The following is a 15,484-nucleotide window of genomic DNA, read 5'->3' on the forward strand; positions in this document are numbered from 1 at the left end:
GCAACCCCACCCTCCCCAACTTTAAAATCCGTTCCGCAGCCTCTAATCTACACACACACACACACTCTCTCTCTCTCTCTCCCCCTCTTTCTCTCTATCCCCCACCTCTCGCCCTCTCCTTTCTTGTCTTTTGTCTCATATGCATAAGGTGGTATGTAGCGGAGCAGACTGGGCGCCACTATTTCCATTCAACATTGTATAGGCAGCGGCGTTGCTTCAAGCAATTTAAGGTGGTTTTGTATACCATCATTAGATTAACAAGGTATCCTCATAATAGATTTGATCTGACCAGGTTTAAATGTCAAATTTTAACTGATTTTATTTCAAGCCAAAATGTTAAGCACTGCAATTGTTACTAAATTGAAATGATTCGATAACATCACCAATGTCATAAATTGAATCTCTTTCATTCGGATTGGTCAATTTCAAATATCAATATGATCTGATCAAATTTTAAGAAAGAATTGAATTCATTCAATAAGCAGTTGCTTTTGTATATTTAGTTCTCTTTTGTTTGTTTGTATGGAAATATCTTATTAACCAACCAATAACTTTCGAAATGTATTAAAACATTTGATGTGTTACGATACTGCAACAAATAATGAAAATTTAATTTTAAATTTGATTTCCTTACACTAAACAAAACGAAAATAAATAATGATCTTACATCTCTTGAAGAATTCGATGTGCAATCCAAAGTTATGATAGTCCTGTATTAAATCCAGATAAAATCCAAGTTGGTTGGCGAAGATTCCTTAACTTAAAGTTCACAATGATGGCCATGAAATTGATGTTGAAGCACGATGAATAGCAAGAGTCACTGTGACGAGTTTAAATATCTGTGAAGACGATGTTGATGATGTAAACAGTCAATTTCAGCAATCCATGGGATGAAAAGCGTTCATTAAAGAGGTTTATGATCTCGATGAGAACTGAGAATTTCTCTCTCAAAATAACTGCAAACAGTTCATTGATGGCGTGCAAACAATTCCACATAAGATAAATGTTGTATTCCAGTTGAAAATAATGGGTGGGGGGGATGACTGAAATATTTTGGCATTTTTTTGCAATCATGTTTTTAGATATGCAAGGAATTGCCATTGATATGTCCACAGTGGCGTACCGTGGGTCACGGCATGGGGGGCACCAGCAAAAATTTTGAATCACTGAGTGAGTGCGCTAGTGAGCGCGCGAAGCGCGCTCAGTTGCCAGTTATACTGACCTAATAGAGACATTTTAAGGACAATGTCATTAAACTGATATGTATCTCACTGATCAAATAATGCGAGCGCGAAGCGTAAGCTGATTTTTTTTTACATTCACACCTAAAAAGGGACATTTTAATTTGTGTAATCATGATAGGTACCTGTCTCGCTAAACAATGCGAGCGCGAAGCGCGAGCTGAAAATTTAGATAATTCAGACCTGAAGTGGGGCATTCTAAGGTTTTTTTGTAGGAATTAACTAGGACCATACGTATTTCATTAACCAAATGATGCGAGCGCGAAGCGCGAGTTGAAAATTTTTGATATTCAGATCAGAAGAAGGGACATTTTAAGGACTGATTTTAGGAATTCATGAAAAGCAGACATATCTCACCAATCCACTAATGCGAACGTAATCACGGACAGGAAATGTTTCATATATACGAAGACCTTAACATGGGGCAATCACTTTTTGAGTCATGAAAAAGAAGCATATGTCACTACATAAAACAATGATAACTCAAGTGCTAGGAAATATATTTGGTTTATATTGACTTGAAAACGGGATGTTTTAGTACAACAGGATTATATATCACGTTAAACAGACAATACGAGCACCAGGAACAATGAAGACGTAGGTCATGGGCAAATTATGTTTCATAAAGTTATGATAAAAATTTTCTTATGTAATGTAACATGTAACATAATTATAATATAATATAACATTATAATGAATAATATTTTCTTCTTTCCCACTACGTTTCTCTTCCTTTCTCCCTCTTTCTCCTTTTTCCCCTTTCCCCGTTTTTTTTTTTTTGGTCAGCCGATGGGGGGGGGGGGGGGGGATGTGCCCCCCGTAGTTACGCCACTGTATGTCCATATGGCAAATACCCCTTCAATATTATTATCTTTTTTACCCCATGATGGTTTAATGGTTTTATTAGAGATTACATTAAATTTTTTTAGACATTCCATCTTAATCCCTTCCCAAAGACCCCAACATTGATGAATTGGAAGAAACGGGGGTTTCTCTTCAATGTTATAATAAGGACATAAGTATTTCGTTTGGAAATGGTGAACTGGCTCTTTATTTGCATTTTATGATTCAATAATATTGTTTTATTTGTTAAGCGGTATTTTAGGGAGAATTTTCACCAATAAAACAATTATCTCTTGTGATTTTTTGTCTTTTCTTTCGTAAAAAGTGGGGGGGGGGGATGTTTGTACAGGCCATCCCCCCCTCCTCGAAAAGTGGGGGGGGGGATATATCCCCCCCCATCCCCCCCCCCCCCGGGATTTACGCCAGTGAAAGAAACTGCCAGCTTATTTACACTATTCTGGAAGCTTCTGGTATTGTCTTTAAAAAGAACATTATCCTTCTTCTAGAATAGTCCACTTCTGGAAGACTCTTGAATGATCTCAGTGAAATTAACAATGTAAACAACATAGCTAATCCTATTGTCCTTTTCACTGCAGGCGGCTCTTTTGTCTACATTCCAGAAATAACAAAGATTGCTCAGCCTATTAAATATAGTGCCTAATAAAGCTTAACTGAGACATTCTGGAATATTCTTAATAATTCTATGCTTTGAATATCCTTAAAGAGGAAATAACTAATAAATTAATTTAATTGCTCGTACAATTCTACTTATATATAACATACATGTATGTATGATTGTAAATTCTATAATGACACAAATACTCATGTACGCCTAGATGTTTGCATCGTTTCCTTTTTTGTAAATCTTTTAAAAATTATTCACTGTTCCCAAAATATGTACTTTGTTCACATTCTCTTTTTAAAGGTAAACAACACCTCGAAACTTTATTTTAATCGGAAAGACAGAAATTATTTCAGTTGAAAACATGATAATAATGTTGCCTTGTTGAACGGCATATGCAAAGCGAATAACCAGACTACCATTTACTCAAATAATATATACGATACGTTACATTGCGTAAATATAACCATGATAAATACAATTATTTTTCCCTTCCAGAAAGCGATAATCGTTTACTTACAGTACAAAGGGGGTAAACATACGTATACAATTTTTTTTAGATTTGGGAAGGGATTGCTAAGAACAAGAATCGTCATGATTATCAGGCACGATGTTTTTGTCCTGAATAACACCTGTGTGTGCTGGAATAAGATAGGCATTGTTTGACTTATTTCTCTTGAACTGGTGCGTGAATGATTAATCCATTTGCACAGTTAGTTTCCACAGACTATAGTTATTCATCATATGCCTTGGTGCAAAACTTGGAATGAAAATATTTTTGGTACAAAAGTGGCATTATAAAGACTTTGGAGAGTGTGTTATATTTTGCATAGACTCAAAACACACACAGGGTAGCTGCAGAGTGCATGTAGTCTCAACAAGTCGGGAAAATCTTAAGTTGAAATACAAGATTTATTTTCATAATTGTACAACACATCCTAAAAAAAATTATTTGCAGATAATATTTGATTCAACTTCACACTTGTCTTTTTCAAACTTTATAATTATGATAACAATGGTCAGAATTGACATCATTCAGCTCACATTCATGCACTTGAGTTTTAATTACAAACTGTAACAATAACATAGGAAAAATAGAACAAAATTTTATCTTTTCACAATCAATTTAGTTTTAGCCTTGTGAGCTTTCGCCTCCTCGTTTCTGCCTGCTTCTTTAGACTATCGCTGACTCGCCGTAGATGGGGTAGTATCGGCAGCGCAGCAGTCTCTGAGATCGAGAATGTACTGCAGTGGAAGACGGGGTAAGTTGAGCATAGGGGCAAGTTGAGCCACCACCCCCAGGCCAATAATGAACGAGTCGGACATTGTTGTGGTGTCATGTATTGATGACCCATTACATAACCATTTACCCCACCACATTGTTTTCGACTTTGAAACAAAAAGTACTTTTTTAGAGGGGGAAATACAAATTTTAGCCAAAAAAGTAAAAAAGGGTGTAAAATAGATAAGTGTTTTTTACCCACACACGTTTTTAAATATAATAAAGAAATAAGAACAATATTGTTAGTCCAGGTATATGGATCTTCATTCTTGTCATAGTCTTTTACATGATGGATGCATAAGAAATGTGTGGATGTGAAAATATCGCATTCAGTTAGGACTGGGGTACTTTGAGCCAGCCAACATGGGGCAAGTTGAGCCATAGTAATTCGTATGGTAATGTATGATAAAAAAGAAACAAACAATAGCCATTGATATGAAGGCAGAAAGGTGCAAATTTACATGACAGTGCTTTTACTTTTGGAGGATGTTAGTATTTATAGAGAATTAGCAAGTGAAAGGCTTGAAATAAAAAATTGACATGCTGGTTCTTCCCACATACATTTTGTACATAGTTTTTGTGGCTCAACTTACCCTACAAGAAGGCACATCTTACCCCACAGCACAGATGGGGCAAGTTGAGCCAATTGACATCGGTTTTTTCAAAGGTCACAATGAATTTCAGTGTGGGGGCAGAAAGTTATATATTGGTGAAAAAATATTTCCCAAGAATCAAATTTAAAGGAAAGGTACCTATTACTACAATATCATTAGTCATATCAATTCTAACATGCGAAATGCAAAAAGTGTCACAACTTACCCCGCCTTCCCCTACGTAGGACAGACTGTACGTTTGTATTGTCCCGCGTCTCTGTTCATGGAATGTGCCTAATTCTTCTGGATATGTTAATGGCCTCCCTGGAATAAGAGCCAGATCATGGTACAGTCACACGACGTCAGACGCAGAAGAAGAGGGACATGCCCTGGCAGAGCTAACGGTACCCCCCCCCCCCCCGATCACCTTGGCAAAGGGATAGTCTGCAAGCACAGACCCTGATTGAAACTTTGACCAACAAGTGTGTCTCCACGCAAAGACTAGCACATACAAAACTTGCTGTTTCAATTCTCGAGAGGGCCTTCATTACACAAGGCATGAGTAGATGAGTGCCAAAGATTTAAACTTTTCTCAGCTTTGCTCGTTGGCTCTTAAACTTTAAATAATCCAATAATTTAAAACAAAAAACATTGGGTAGGACTAGGGGGTGTTTTTAGGGTTTGGCTCAGGGTTAGGGTGGGTCACATATTTCCATGGTGATGTAGCATTCATCATTGGACACATTTTCACTATGTTTCAGGTTAATAATGAATGATTTCATTTTCAGGTTAATTTTTATCGAATTTTAAACTATGTCATCTCTTTCTTTCCAGATTGTCATGAAGACAGTAATGCTGACTGCTGAGGAGATCCAGTTGAAGGCAGCACAGGAGAATGAGGTAGAGTCAGAGGTGACTGTGACAGAGAAGAAGCGGATGAATGCCAAGGCCTCGGCTGTGAACCTGACCCCAGAGCAGAAGGAGGACATCTCTGAGTGGCTGAAGCAGAACCCTTGGCTGTGGGACAGAAATGTAAGTTTTCAAAATCTTCATTTCATTTTTACAGCCCATTTCACCTGACTGGGTCCAAACAAAAAGTGATACCTACCTTGCAAAGTTGCTACCTGTGGAAGGTTGCATCCTTGCAATCTTGGTAACAAATATTTTCACCAGTCATGAAATATACACTGTAATTTAACAAGATTAATTTGGACATGTTTACCTTGGATGATAAATTTGCAATGCTGGTAACACATATTGCCACCATTAACATGAAATGCTTTGTACAACCTATAGACATAGGTTTTCTTTGACTGTACTCATTTCAGGCATTTCATTTTTAATATTTTTTTTTCTGTACGTTGCAAGAGAAAGACACCAAGCAGGGCGGATCATGGAAAGGCTGCACAGATGGGTCCATCTGACTGCAGACGAGTTGCGGCGCCGTAACAAGACTCGAAAGACATTGCTGTGAAGGCGCTGAAGCCTCCCCCCTCCGGTGCACCTGGCAGGATCCGCACACCCGACAAAGTGTGCGGATCAGTTACGTATCTTACGTCTCCCCGTAGTACCGAGAGCTGCCGAAACCACTAATCAATGCAAAACACCAAAACCGAAATCATGCGATAGGAATAAAAGATCACGCGTAGGTCACAGATTGATGTAAAAGTGCGCAAACTCACAGGCTTGATGGGGATAGTATCTTATTTACGAATGCAACAGAACACTGTCCAACTGTCAATAATAAACAATTTTGGCACTTTCTTCACTTTCTTGTGAAAGTATTATTCCTTTGGTGACCTATGGTGAAGGGCAATGAAGAAACCCTCAATATGTTTGTACTTTTTTTGGGGGGAAGGGGATGAGAGAAAAGGGATTGTTCCTAGTAACCTTCTGTTCAGCTAGGAGTTGAAGTAGTCGCCGTTTGGGATCAGGTTTCATTACCATTATCATTTCAATCGTCATCATCATCATCCACACCACCACCACCATCACTACTACTTTGTCCCTTATCCTAAACATCTAACGGATAATGTCCGCCATGCAACTCCTACATTATGGCGATATAAAGTATGACTTCATGAGTTCTCTCTGATTCTTGATCCAGATCGGAGCCCCCTTGCATAAAAGTTACTTTAATGATAACTTTGCCACCCAGTGGTAACTGCCGTGGTAACAGTGCTAATCAGCCAATCAGACCCTTATAAAAATCGCCAATGGTATTTGAATGGTGGCGAATGGTAGTTGAATGGTGATCTGAATGGTACGCGAATGGTATTTAAGTGGTGTTTCAATGGTAAGTTTTTAATGGTAAGTGGTAGTTTATGGTAGTTGAATGGTGATCTGAATGGTAAATGGTACGCGAATGGTATTTAAGTGGTTTTTCAATGGTAAGTTCTTAATGGTAAGTGGTAGTTTATTTAATGGTAAATGGTATACCATATACCCAATGGTGTCTCAGTGGTATGTGTCTAATGGTATGATTGGTATGATGAATGGTATACCATATCCAATGGTGTCTCAGTGGTATACAATGGTGTCTCAGTAGTATGTGCCTCTAATGGTATGATTGGTATGATGAATGGTATACCATACACCCAACGGTGTCTCAGTGGTATTCAATGGTGTCTCAGTAGTATGTGCCTCTAATGGTATGATTTGTATGGTGAATGGTATACCATATACCAATGGTGTCTCAGTGGTATACAATGGTGTCTCAGTAGTATGTGCCTCTAATGGTATGATTGGTATGATGAATGGTATACCATACCCAATGGTGTCTCAGTGTATACAATGGTGTCTCAGACTCTCAGTAGTATATGTGCCTCTAATGGTATGATTGGTATGATGAATGGTATACCATATACCAATGGTGTCTCAGTGGTATTCAATGGTGTCTCAGTAGTATGTGCCTCTATAATGATATGATTGGTATGGTGAATGGTATACCATATACCCAATGGTGTCTCAGTGATATCAAATAGTCTCAGTGGTATATGTGTAATGGTATGATTTGTATCAATGGTATACCATATGCCCAATATGGTGTCTCAGTAGTATGTGCCTATATAGTGGTATAATTAATGGATAGTTGTTGGATAATTGTAACGCAGTTGTGGCTTAGTGGTGTGTGCCTAATGAATGATATTTATGTTAATGGTGAATGGTATGCCCAATTGCATTACCCAATAACATAATTCCGAAGATTTAAAGAAAAAAAAGATCAAAGATTAAAAATTAGAATTATTAAAATTTTTGAGTTGTGACTTTTATGCGAGCAGCTTCCCCAAATCAGGCCCATTCGCTCATGATGGCAAACATGGTCTGTTGCATTCTTTTAAATTGTCTTTGTCTTTATTAAGTAAAAGGCCTATATGTGTTTAAATATTATTGAACCAGTGCTTAAAATACATTATCATTAATTTGTTATATTTTACAATTGTACATATTACCTTCTAAATTTATATCTGATGCATTGAGTGCAAAAATAAAAGGAGTCAATGAAATCTTATTTGATAAAAAGGGTTTTTATTGTACCTTAATATCAACGGACCGAAAGGGAAGAATATAATCATCATTTACCGTAAAAATCTTGAAATTAAAACATGCAAGTTTTAAAGAGCATGAACAAGATGTGTATCGTACTAAATAGAAAATTATACATTTCACCATCCTTTCTTTTCTCTTTTTGTTTCTTGGTATAATTTGAACGGCACACCACCTCTCCTATCTGTACGGTATACATTTTTTTTATGTAACGCCCCCCCCCCCTTCTTGAAAGTTTTGTTCTATTTTTAAATTAATTTTCTTATTTAATTATGGCCACTTTTTATAAAGAGAGCTATGGGGTGTTGCAAGAAAATATTTGCAGTCAATCCCAAAATTCGGTTGCAAATTTACAAGTGATAGACTAATTTCATCTAAAGTAAACCAATTTATAGATTTATTGATGGAAGAAACAATAAATCAGTTGCAAATTTGCAATGAAAAGTAAGACTTTCAATTGATTTTGGAGTTTGAAATTGACTTGCATTCAATTGCAAGTTTCTTGCAATGTCCCATAGGTCATTATTTTGCTTAAAATGAATTCACTGTTGGTTGTCTTCCTCCCCCAACCCCTATTGAAATTTCCATCGGCAAACCCTGATTTTGGTCTGCAACGACCAAAGCCCCCTCCCGGCCAATTTATATATCGCTACTACTGCTTTTGATCATAAAACGTTCCTCTTTTTTTTTCTTTACAAATTGTGTTTTAATTATTTTTTCTCACTCATGGATGGTGTTTGTAAAGAGGAGAGCTATTCTAGGCCGGTCATTACTTGCTTAATTGAAATGATTTGTCTGTTATTGTCTTGCCCCCCCCCCCAGTATCAAAATTCCCTGCCGCCAGGCTAGTACAATATGTAACAGAAAAAAATCTAATGAACGAAATTCTCAATTGCAATCAAAACAAAAGCGAAATTAAACAAAGAGAGAAAAGGAAAAAAGAAATAAGTAAAAAATATATATATCGAAAAACAGAAAAATAAATTTAAAAAAAGAAAAGAAAAAGACTAAGACAAAGAAAAGAAGAAAGACTGAACAGAAAAAAAAGAAGGAAAAAGAAAAAAAGACAATGGAAAGAAAAAAAAGAAAGACATGGAATTATAGAACAGAAAAAAATTGAGCAAAATGATTTTTTTCATAGATCCTTTCAAAGGATAAGCAGTGGCAAAAATCGACTGCATGGTTAATTGCCAACCCAGAACCAATCAAGAAAAAGACACCCCTGATTTCATTTGGTCTTACATGCAATTCACTCCTCCCCCATATCGGGATGTATCTTGGCTAAGAAGCCCCCTCCCCCTGATTTGGTCTTGATTTACCCCCCCCCCCCAATATCGGGATGTGTTGGCTGCGCTGCTATAGCTAGCTCGCTCTATGTATATTACGGTATGTAAGTGTTGTTCTCGCACGCGCGCGCGCACGTACGCATGTAACCGCCAATTGCAATATTTGAAAAAAGAACCCGATCAACCACTGTCTTGCTGTTCAGAAGTCCGTCTATAATTCATCATAAACTAAAGGAACACAGGTCAGATTCGGACAACGACTTCAAATTCATTCGCAGAATACGCTAAACAGTAAGTTAGATAACAATTTTCTTTGATATTGTTTTCGTAGTTAGTGGCTCGGCCTGATTTTCTAGAATGTTACTGTTAGTGTTACTGTTAGATGTCGTTGTACTGCCACGGGGTTTCACTGCCACCGTACCGCCACTGCCCCGTTGGTGCGGGCCGGGACACGCCTGTCTCTGGCGAAATGGATTATGGGGTGCGTTAATATGCTTTGTAATTGTATTGGCTGAGGTGAGCTGAGCCGAGCATTGTCATTGAGTAGTAATTCGCTCGTATGGCCTGATATCTATTGTCAATGTTTTACAAAACCATCTCTGAATACCGGTATGAATTTATGAATGAATGACTTGTTAAATTAATGCTGTACAGTGCAGTACTGTCATGACATTGACTGTCAAACTCAAAGTGTCAATTAGGCCATTGGTTACTGCACAACATTGACATTGTTTCACTGAAATGGAAACCTTATTGCTCTGGAATGAGGCCTATAATTTGTTGTTGTTGGTAGATAATGTTGGTAAATTAAGATGACATGGACATGGTAGTATTCAGGTGAAACATGGTAAGGTGTCCTAAATTTTAAAACATAAAGTAAAGCCTTAAAGGCTACGCAGGCCCTAAAAAGCTACGCACCACTTATTGCGCATGCAATTTCAATGGTAAAATGTGCACTTTGTGTGAGGAACTGTGACTGGAGAGAGTGACAAACGATTCCTATTCAATTTTTCTAGAGAGACTGCAATAATTATTCAGAGAAAACCTACAACTGTTTGAAATTAACATATTTTAGAAATTGAGGCAGAGAAATATTCCATGATAAATCAAGAAGTGTTCTGAAAACATGGCGGGATTTTGGTATTAGTGAGTTATGTGATATTTTCTTCTTGGTTAGGCCTAAGGTTTTTTAGAATATTTATTACATATGAATACGATATAATTTTTTCAAAAACTTCAAATATAAAAATTGGCATAGTTTTTTACGTTTGTAAACAAAATTCGTAGTTTACATGTATATGTAAATGTATCCCCCCCCCCCAAAGGGCCTATACTAATCTGAACTCAGCCATGCCAGCTGACTAAAATCACAATTTCTGAATTTTTTCCTTGGGATTTTTCCGTGGGATTGGGCACTAATTTCTCACCGACCAACTTCGAGCAAAATTCACCACCAAATGTTGTTCTCAAATGTCATATCAAGTCTGAATTGCATTTGAATGTCCATATGCCCACCGCTTTTCCAAATATCGGGAACAGCTGTATATCGGCTTCGATCTCTACGTTATTGTTTGAATCCTCATGCGTTGCTTTGCCGTAATTTTGATATGGACTGAAGTTCGTAACCAAATCATGCAAACTGCCGCAGGCAAATCTTTTGGTCGCTAACTTCAGTCCTTATAAATAATGGCAGAGCCAAGCAAAGTGATGTCTGACTGAGAATTTGAACGATAACGTTATGTTTAATGTTGGGGCCCGCAAAGATAACCTGGCTTGAGCCCGGACCGGAAGGTTTAGCAAAAAAAATTATGGGTCCTGGATCGGCCCGGAACACGGAGCCACCGCTCAACACCGCTGCTGCAGCCCTAAGAAAAACCTGGCCCCGCTAATCCCTAATGCACTTTCGTACCCTGCGATGTTAGCGAACTAATTTAACCTAAATATTTGTCCGAATCAATTCACTGAGCATCAGGAACATCTTTATTCCGGCTTCCACCATGATTTCATCATTCGAGTTATCAGATTTAGGGTCTCACTCCACCGTATATTTATTGGGATATTTGCTGAAGTTAGCGATTACAACGCGCAAATACGAAGTCAACAGTGTTGCTGCCCTCTGCGTTCGTTTGGCAAAATCTGACTAAGAATTTTAACTAAGACGTCGAGATCAAAGCTAAAATAATGCTGTTTCCACTGCTCAAAGTGGCTGAAATTCATGTAAAGGATAAATTAAGTTAGATTATTCGAGAAAATAGATGAGCTTGGTTCATGAATAGTGGTAAATGGTCACATTATCTTGGTGTTTATTTGGTATTTTTCGGAGACATAACAGCTTCTGATCTTCGCTGTTTTGGCTCTCAACCCGGACCGGCTTGGCCTGGGGAAAATCCCCCCAACTCACTGGTCTCCGAATTCCACCCCGGCATGGCTCCCACCATTACGATAACATCGGGAATGGAGCCAAAATACCGCCGTTCCCGATCGTGATGTTTGGAAAAATGGTGGGCATACTGTGTATTGACCTCAAAATGTGTGTAGACAATTTCTGGTGGAAAATTTTGTTAATTATATTTTTTTGAATTAAGTTTGTCCTGTGATCACTTTTTATCTGTGTTTATTTATTTACTGATCAAAAACTTGCCCAAAATAATGTCTAGAATTCACCCACTGGCATATGATTGTCCAGGGACGGATCCTGGATTTCTCAAGGGGGGGGGGCACATTTTCCCAGGAAACTTTAACAAGCACAAAAAAAGAGATCTTTACTTGTGTATAAGACAATTACCGTGTTTACACTTAATCGGCTTTTGGTTCAGAACTTTGGTGGTGCAAATTGCTGATTCTGAACTGCGAGCCGATGCAAGTTAATCGTGTTTTACACGCTATGAAAAAGCCGATTAAGTGTAAACACGGTATATATTTCCGTTAGAAATATTTGCTGTAACTTTCAAAAGGAGGGACACACTTGTGTAAAGACGCCATATTTACATTAAACACATTGGCCTGAATTCACAAAGGTGGTTTTGAAAACCCACGGTTGAGTCCATGGTTTATGCAGATTTCCTGTATAAATTACGCTTAATTTAGCACGTATCTGGCGCGTGTATGAAAAATGTCAAATTCTGATGCGCGCTTTTGTCGCAGTGCGCCAAATTGACGCCTGTTACCATGGTTAGATACGCTATTTTATTCATGAGTCCACTGTTTGAAGAGTGGACTCATTAATTCAAAACAGTGGACTCGTGATTAAAATAGCGTGGATAACCACGGCAACAGGCGTCAATTTGGCGCACTGTGACAAAAGCGCGCATCAGCATTGGACATATTTTGATATACGCTGTAAATAAGCGTAATTTATACAGGAAATCTCCATAAAACATGGACTCAACCGGGGTTTTCAAAACCACCTTTTTGAATTCGGGCCATTGAATGACTATTGCTCAAGGGGGGGGGGGGGGGGCACAGGTCAATTGTGCCCATCTGGATCCGTTACTGTGATTGTCAATACCAAGAAAAGAAAATCATATTGAATGTTATCAATTAATTGATTAGGCCTACCTTTTGAAAACTGCTGCTCTGGAAATATGACTTCAGATCATTCTTTTTCTATTAGATAATTTTCTCTTGCATACCTACATGATTGCTGATCAAAACACGTTACGCAGCAGAGTAACTGTGTTATATTGATCTATATATTTCCAGCATGCACACACAGAAAATCTTTGGTGGGGGAATTTTATTTCTGTGACATCAATTTCAAACATATTTTCAAGTGAATTTGCTGCATATGTTGAAATAAAAATTATCAAAATGCTGTATATGAGTGAATCATTGCATTTTGGAGCTTAAAGAAAGTTTTACTATATTAGTATTATATTTTTGTTTTTATCTGCACATGCATATTTTCCAACACTCAAATTGATTTTATTTCATTTAAGATTGGACGACGGATACACTGGATGATAATGTAGATGGTCCAGGATTATCTGGGAAGGAAACTACAGGTGTTGAACACAGAAAACCGTTTACAAGAAAACAACTGGAGTTTGTGAAAGGTAATTGTGTAAGAATTCACTTCAGTGGAAAAAATTGCAAAGCTTCATTAAATAAAACAGATTGTACTCCTGCAGTGGCATAGCTGAAAAAAAAACTTGTGAGGAATGGTAAAAATACTGAAAAGGACCAAATGTCATCCCCGTTTATAGGATTACACGTCCTTTCTAACACCCCCCCCCCCCCTGGAAAAAAATCAATATGCTGGCGGGGGGGGGGGGGATGGACACTTTGGCCCCAGATATGCATGTGGTATGGTATTTGTCATCATTTGGGCAACCTCCCATTAATATAACAGGTTATTTTCTGCTAATCTATGGTTAAACATGAATTTCTTTATCATATTGTACAAAATGTTTTGTTGATATTTGTTAATTGGTACTATTCAATTGAAGGGTAGTGTATTATGCAAATTTCTCGATATTTTAGAAAAATATATCAATTTCTCAAGAAAGCTTGCACGCACGACAAGCATTGATGTTTTGAACCCGTAGCTGACATACTGTCCTTTGCATTGTTTTCATCCCATATTCCTTATTACAGCTGCAAGAAATTAATCTTGCCGGGTACGCATTCACTTCACCTTGGTCGAGTGCAGCACAGTGGATAAATGTGTTGCTGAAGGAAAACCCCATTGCTAGGATTCAAACCCACGACACTCTGTTGAAAGGTGAGAGTCAGAACCACTAGACCACGACGCACCCACAGTTAACAAGCTGATGTCATACCCCCACTTGTTTTGTATTTTATAACAAGAAGTCATGTTTATTCACATTTTGACCTCCAAGAACTAAAAAGTGGAGTGAAGATTTATTTAATGTAAACACATGCATTGCTTGAAATCATTTTATGCTACGTGGGACATATCATACACACGTGTACGAAAATATGAAATTATTATGATTTCATTTTATAACATAAGCCTAAAACATATTCCTGACGATCATGTGCACATTCCAGTAATTTTTCCCAAAATGTTGCTAAACCTTCAAATCAAAGACTTTGTTATCAGATTTTAACGAAATTGTCAACATTATGCTTTTCTGATTAATTCTCTTCCTACCTAAATCTCCCCTTTCCTCATGCTTTCTTTCTATGGTCCCCTTCATTCTCCTTATAACTATGTTATATGTAAAATGTACCGAAAGTTATGTGATTTAAATTCAAAGAGTACATCAGACAAAAAAAAACACTAAAAATTTCATCAAAATTGAATGAGGATTAACAAAATTATGACGAATTAAAGTTGTTATTTTTTTGGTAAAACTGTTCTCTGCAAGTCCTCATGAATATACAAGATCCCAATTTATATATTTTTTTGTATTATATGAATTCAAATTTTGTCCAAGCTACAATGTAGGTTGTAAAAAATTACGATTGACTACTGATATACTGTGTAAGACAAAAATTATATTATTTCTCACACATAGTTGAGTTATTCATCTGATTCAACACAACAAAAATAGACAAAAAAGAAATAAGTGGGAATCTTGTATATTTGAACTATGGGAAATAGTTAAAAAATAGATGTGCTACTAAGAATTATTTTCTATATGATTTGCAAAATATTTTAAAAAGATGTCGCTATTTTTCTTGTTTTTTTTTCTATTTTCATGATATATTCTTTATCATTCTATTATTCTATATATTCTATTTTTGATATAGATATTATTTATTTCTTTATGTATCTTTAATGTATTTATGATAAACTTTTGGCATGTTTCTACAGAAAATCATTAAAAACGATTTATCTTTTCCGGACTCGAAAAACCTTATCGCCCTTAAACCAACCTGCTTCTACAAACCAAATAATCTGATTAACTCACTTTTCGCGTTGCAAATACGGCGGAAATCAGAAAATTCAACCTATAACCTCACCTTGCATTGTACATATGTCCAAAATTGCATCTTCTTAGGAAAATTTTCAAAATTTGTGGTAGATCTCACTCAATGTAGCAGGTATACGTGTTGCACGATCAGCTGGCGAAATCGAAAAGGCCAGAATGTGCAAATTTATG

At 37.1% G+C, this 15,484-nt stretch overlaps 1 long non-coding RNA gene across 1 annotated transcript; it reads left to right on the forward strand.

The window, feature by feature from the left end:
* The first annotated feature begins 9,529 nt into the window (after positions 1-9,529).
* On the forward strand, positions 9,530-14,599 carry LOC135156150 (uncharacterized). Its single transcript, XR_010295296.1, has 3 exons — positions 9,530-9,704; positions 13,352-13,468; positions 14,010-14,599. It is a non-coding gene; the product is annotated as an uncharacterized LOC135156150 (long non-coding RNA).
* The last annotated feature ends 885 nt before the right edge of the window (positions 14,600-15,484 follow it).

Source organism: Lytechinus pictus, chromosome 12 (genome assembly GCF_037042905.1).
Source record: "Lytechinus pictus isolate F3 Inbred chromosome 12, Lp3.0, whole genome shotgun sequence".
Taxonomy (NCBI): Eukaryota; Metazoa; Echinodermata; class Echinoidea; order Temnopleuroida; family Toxopneustidae; genus Lytechinus; species Lytechinus pictus.